Source organism: Suricata suricatta, chromosome 5, assembly GCF_006229205.1.
Source record: "Suricata suricatta isolate VVHF042 chromosome 5, meerkat_22Aug2017_6uvM2_HiC, whole genome shotgun sequence".
Taxonomy (NCBI): Eukaryota; Metazoa; Chordata; class Mammalia; order Carnivora; family Herpestidae; genus Suricata; species Suricata suricatta.
Genome location: NC_043704.1, coordinates 97,216,955 through 97,222,954, shown reverse-complemented (window position 1 = coordinate 97,222,954; position 6,000 = coordinate 97,216,955). Strand labels below are relative to the sequence as shown.

Below are 6,000 nucleotides of genomic sequence, written 5' to 3'. Positions count from 1 at the left end.
TATATATATATATATATACACACCTCATCTTCTTGATCCATTCAACAAGTGATGGACATTTAGGCTCTTTCCATGATTTGGCTATTGTAGAAAGTGCTGCTATGAACATTGGGGTACATGTGCTCCTATGCATCAGCACTTCTATATCCCTCAGGTAAATCCCTAGCAGTGCTACTGCTGGGTCATAGGGGAGTTCTCTGGATAGTTTTTTGAGGAACCTCCACACTGTTTTCCAGAGCGGCTGCACCAGTTTACATTCCCACCAACAGTGTAGGAGGGTGCCCGTCTCTCCACATCCTCCCCAGCATCTGTAATCTCCTTATTTGTTCATGTTAGCCACTCTGACCAGTGTGAGGTAGTATCTCAGTGTGGCTTTGATTTGTATTTCCTTGATGAGTTATGCTGAGCATTGTTTCATGTGTTTGTTGGCCATCTTTCACTTTTAAATCTAAGATGATGTGTCAGTGAGTGGTGAATGGGAATATGCCAACTACCAAGCTCTCCTGGGTGTAAAATGCTGATATATCCATGCAGCATGGCCAGAATGGGAATTTCTACTTTACCTAAAAACAACTGTTCCATTGACCAACCATAACATTCTGAAGAGGATGCACATTGAACAGCATGGCCTAAGGCAATAGTTGCCTAGCCATAGCAGAAAATATTAAAGATGGAAGAATGTATCAGCAGCAGTTTCTCTTTGGTCCAGAAATTTTATTTTCAAAATGACAGGGTTTCCTTTAAGTGACACCAAGAACAACATCCATGCCTTTAAATTACTGTTTTTTCCCTGCTAGCAAAATGAATCATCAAAGAAAATTAATTGCTGCACCATCAGTGTCTTATCCCATCTGTTTTATTAAACTTATTTTGCTATTGGAAAGTTCGTATTAAAAAAAGAGTACATACTAAAACATAACAATAAATTCCTGGTGTTAAAATATCCCTGCCTTTGCTATCAAGTAGTTTGTGATTACTGGAATATAAAATGGCTTATTTTTTCCAAACCTGTCTCCTGTATTAAAGGAAAATGACAACTTCGAGCTTCAAAAATGTTATATTTTCTGTTTTTCTGTGTCATTTTTAACAATGAATAAACATGGGAACATTTATAAAGAGGAACAAATCTTAAGCCACTCTTTTATTTATTTTTAGTTTTCACATTTATTTATTTTTGAGAGACAGAGAGAGACAGAGCCTGAACAGGGGAGGGGAAGAGAGAAAAAGAGACACAGAATTGGAAGATAGGCTCCAGGCTCTGAGCTAGAGGTCAGCACAGAGCCCGACACAGGGCTCGAACCCACGAATCGTGAGATCATGACTTGAGCTGAAGTCATAAGCTCAATCAACTGAGCCATCCAGGCGTCCCTAAGCCATTCTTATTACAATGAAGAATAAATACAACTGGTTCCAAGTATAAGAAAGTTGACATCCATCCATCTCTTTATCCAACCTGCACAGAAAAATGTGTATCTTTTCTTGCTTTGGAACACTTAGGTTCTAGGTTGATTTAGTAATAAACTGGAGAAAAGCATTTGGAGGCACCTAGGTGGGTCACTTGGTTAAGAATCCAACTCTTGATTTTGGCTCTGGTCATGACCTCACAGTTCATGAGATCAAGCCTCCCATCAGGCTCTGTGCTGACAGCATGAAGCCTGCTTGGGATTCTCTCTCTCCCTTTCTCTCTGCCCCTCCCCCACTAAACAAACAAACAAACATTTTCTTTTAAAAGGCATTTGGTGTATCCATTCAGCATTCTAGACATCAGTTTCTTCACCTACACAGTAGTAATGTTCTAGGCCCTTGCTACACAATGTGTGGCCTGAAAATCAGCACCATGGACATTACCTGATAGCTTGTTAGAAACCACAATTTTCAAGCCCCAAACCTTTCTGAGAACTTCCAAATCAGAATATAACTTATAACAAGATCCCCAGGGGATTGATATATATATATCTCCAAGTTTGACAAGCGTTGATCAAGATGGTTTTGCCATTTCCAAAAGGAAAACATACTGGAAAAAGAAAAACAAAGAAACTCTTCTGTATTTTCAAATCTTCTACCTATTTCACAAAAGTAATTGTAGACCCAGGTTGTCTATTTATGGGAAAGCGCATATGGCCACTTGTAAATTCAATTAAGAATTCAAAGACACGGTTTTACAAACAAAAATTTTTGTATAAAAATGGTAAATGACAACAAAAAGGGACTCGGCCCATTAAGGTTCTTCGAAAATTTGTCTATTTGTTTTCTGTGACAGGAGAAGACAAAAATAGATGGACTTCTCCAGGAAGATAATAGGGAAAATCTGCCTAAGAGCATGCCATTGAAAGTAAGATATAGAAGCAATGAAGTCAAGCATCGACAGGTAACAAGAAAACAAGCACAGCAGAGGAAGGGCGTTTATTGTAATGCCTGGGTTTATGCAGCACTGTCATGAATCTCAAAATTGATTTTCCTTTCTTCTGAGGCAATGGTGACTTGAATAAAACAAAAGTAAAAAGGAAGAAGACACCCATAATCTAAGGTTGGACGAAGATGCAGAAGCTGCATGACGTGGCAAGTGTGTTGCAAGCATAATAATATTAGGACAATGTCATTGGAAGGGAGAAATATTCTCCTTCCACTGCTGACTCTCTGAATTGTCTATAAGGGTATAAAAGATGTTAGTAATAATGGAGCAGATGCACCTGAATTGGTCAGAGAAAACGTCCCACCACATATAGCCCAGAAAATTATAGCTATATATTTGTCAAATGTTTCAAATAGGAATATCCAGCTGAATGTTTTGGCTTGCTTAAGAATTTTTCAAAATAAGTGTTTTTTCTTGGTTCTTTGGCTATGAACAGCCTATGGGTTTTTGAAAGAAATAATGTTTCCAGAAAAAAAAACAAAGAAAATGAGAGAAAAAAAAGCAAAGCAAAGAAAAAGTGGATACTTTCTATAGGCAGCAATGATGTTCGAAATCAACAAACATGTCTATCTATGGTAGACAGATATAAAATGCCTTGTGCCAAGATTGCATAGCAGGTTTTTGCTTCCCTTGCCTAAGCTGAGAAGTTTGGCATACTGGTTTTGTCTGTTTGTTGTTCGTTTGTTTGTTTGTTTGTTTGTTTTCATACCATCAGCAATTTTGGCAAATCAAAAGTCTTGGAGAAAATTCTCACAAAAGAAAAGAGTGCAGGGTCAGGGCGAATACTAGCTCTCTTACCTTCGGGTCAGGTTTTTCCCAAATAGAGACATAAGCAACTCGAAAAACAGCAAGGAAAAATCTTTAAGCCACATAAAGATGTTTGGGGAGTATGAACCGTGAATGTCTAACAAGTTTCTAACATCCCCAGGGCAATTGTATAAAAAAAAAAATCAATTCTTCATTTTTTAAAATTTCAGAAACTTTTTGGAAATCTCTTTAAGAACTAACACAGGCCATTTGCATATGTAGAAAATTCGAAGGATAGGTAAGAATTCTAATAGAATAAGCACCATGGTTCTAGGGGGTCATTCTTTAGGATGTTTAAAGGGCACACAGTGAGGGCTGCATTTGTCAGCCTCTTTGAAGAGTAAATTTGGAACAACTTTACACAACTCATGGTATAGACCCCAGAAACCAATTATTGAAAATATATAAACATGAAACAACAATGGTTCTTTGCAAGCAGCAAATCTTCATTAAGACTTTCGGCATTGATTACATTCATATGATTCATTTTGAACTCTTCTTAGTAATGTGAATTTAATGCATAATTTCTGTGTAATGACTTTTTTTAATTACCACATAATCACAGTGGAAAAAAAGTATCTTCCATTTGGTCCATTTTATGAGGCTAAGAAAATAAATCTATAAAATAATTTATTCTGTTAGTTGCTTGGAAACCTTATTGTTGATATGACAACCCTGGTGTAATAAATCAAATCACTTTTTCTTTTCATTTGCATGTAGAAGTCCTAGATTTTCAGAAGTCCCCTTTCTTTTTGCTATGCTACAGTGACATCTACAGAAAGGAATGAAGAAAAATGGAACAGAAAGAGCTTTACTGCTTGCTTTAAAAAACTACTTTAATATAAAATACACTTAAACTCCCAGCTTTAAGAAAGAAGTTTTAATGTTTCCAACACAGAATCTTTTATAAGTACCCTAAAAATCTCAGAGGGCCTAATTTATAGAAGCTTGTAACTTGTGCCTCCTGAAAATCTAGCATATAGCAATTTTTCAAGCAAAGTTAGTCATGATAATTCCAAAAAGAAGTAATTATTTCCTTCATGAAGATCAGTAATATTTAAATTTTTAGAAGATCAGCATTTGTAGCCAAGAATAATCATTTATCTTTGCAGCTTTTTAAAATACTTCATCATATATTTTGTAATATATAAATATAAATTATAGTTTTTAAAATTTTCTTATCCATTTTAAAATAATTTGAGCAAGTAAGCTTCTGTGTTTAAAGGGGTGGGGGGGGGCGCCTGGGTGGCTCAGGTCATGATCTCATGGTTTGTGGGTTCGAGCCCCGCTTCAGGCTCTGTGCTGACCCTCTCTCTCTGACCCTCCCCTGCTCGCACTGTCTCTGTCTCTCAAAAATAAATAAAAGACATTTTTTTTAAATGGGGTAGAGGGAAGGAGAAACAATTTGAGTACCTATCTCTATATCAAATAAATTTTGAGTCTTTTACTTCTAATTCACCAAATATCTCTACTCTGACTGCAAAGATTGATCTGAGAAGAAACTGATCTTAATTCCTATGTTCTAGTGTCTGTATATTATTCCAACTGCACCTCATTAGAAAGAATGAGAATAGAAATAATCCTCCTTTTTTGTCAGGATCACTATCACAACGAGATGTTAAAGGGAAAAATGTCACTTTGAATAGAACCCTTGAAACATCTCCCTTTCTTGTACGGCTTCACTATGTCCCACAATGACAGATCTCAATGTGACTTCTAAAAGGTAGTTATGCAAAGCAGTATAGCCAAGACTTTCATATTTGTGGAAAGGAATTTTTCAGAGTTCTTGTCATCAATACCTTCTCATTGACTGGATTTCCTTTACAAGTCAAATAAAGGGGAAAAGGATGATGACATGGTGGTGGCTGTCTCTGTCATGTTGTTATGTATGGGAGCGCATGTAAGTGCAGGAGATGTTAGTGATTTATAGGGCAGTGAGAGGAGGCTGGCAAGTGTGGGGGGAATCAGCAGAGAAAGGAAAGAATTTCAGTTCAAGAAAGAAAACTAAGTTAATTCAACTGGCACTTAACAAAACACGTGCTATGTACCAGGCTCTGTGTTCACCACAGAGGTATAAAGGAAAGTGGAAATGAGATGTTTAAAAACATGAATATTACTCCCTGGGATGGTGATCCTAGACGTTTCAGTACAGATTTGTGTACGTGATATATATAGATAGATAGATCTACAGATATCTATATATATCTAGACAAAATAAATAGCTAGCTATTCCTCCACCAAGGAAACATTATTTTTGTGTTTTGTATTTTGTGTTTAGCTTTGCTGAAACAGATTTAATTCTTAGGAACAGGTATGCTTCATATTATTTTATTATTTTAAGTGCACAGAACTGGTATTTATTAGGGAGACTATTGTCTCACCAAAAGCAACACTTTTGCTTTTCTGCCCCTGGCAACCCACATTTCAAAAGCACATGATTCAATATGTCAGAGGCTCTTTCTTTTGAAGAAAATCCCTTAATCCTGCCTTCATCTAAGAGGCAATGTGCTCATTCCAGTAAACCCTCTGGAGTATCCTGCACAGTATAGTAAGAAGTCCCCGTGTCACGTGGCACCTCCAGTCATGTTCAGCACTGGTCACAATAAAGATCCCAATGCAACCCTAAAGAAAATGCTTATGAAAATATTAAATGAAGTCAGAATCATGGAACGCTGATGAGTGTGGAAGTCAGGGACGGATACAGGAGAGGTCCATTACAGTATACACAAAAGTGTATTAAAAAAATGTTAAGAAACATTCACATCAAAAAATGACTAAGA

The 6,000-nt window shown here is 36.7% G+C and overlaps 1 pseudogene; it reads left to right on the top strand.

Annotated features, from left to right (window-relative positions):
• The window catches only part of LOC115291217, a 56,380-nt pseudogene that overhangs the window by 28,507 nt on the left and 21,873 nt on the right, over positions 1-6,000 (top strand).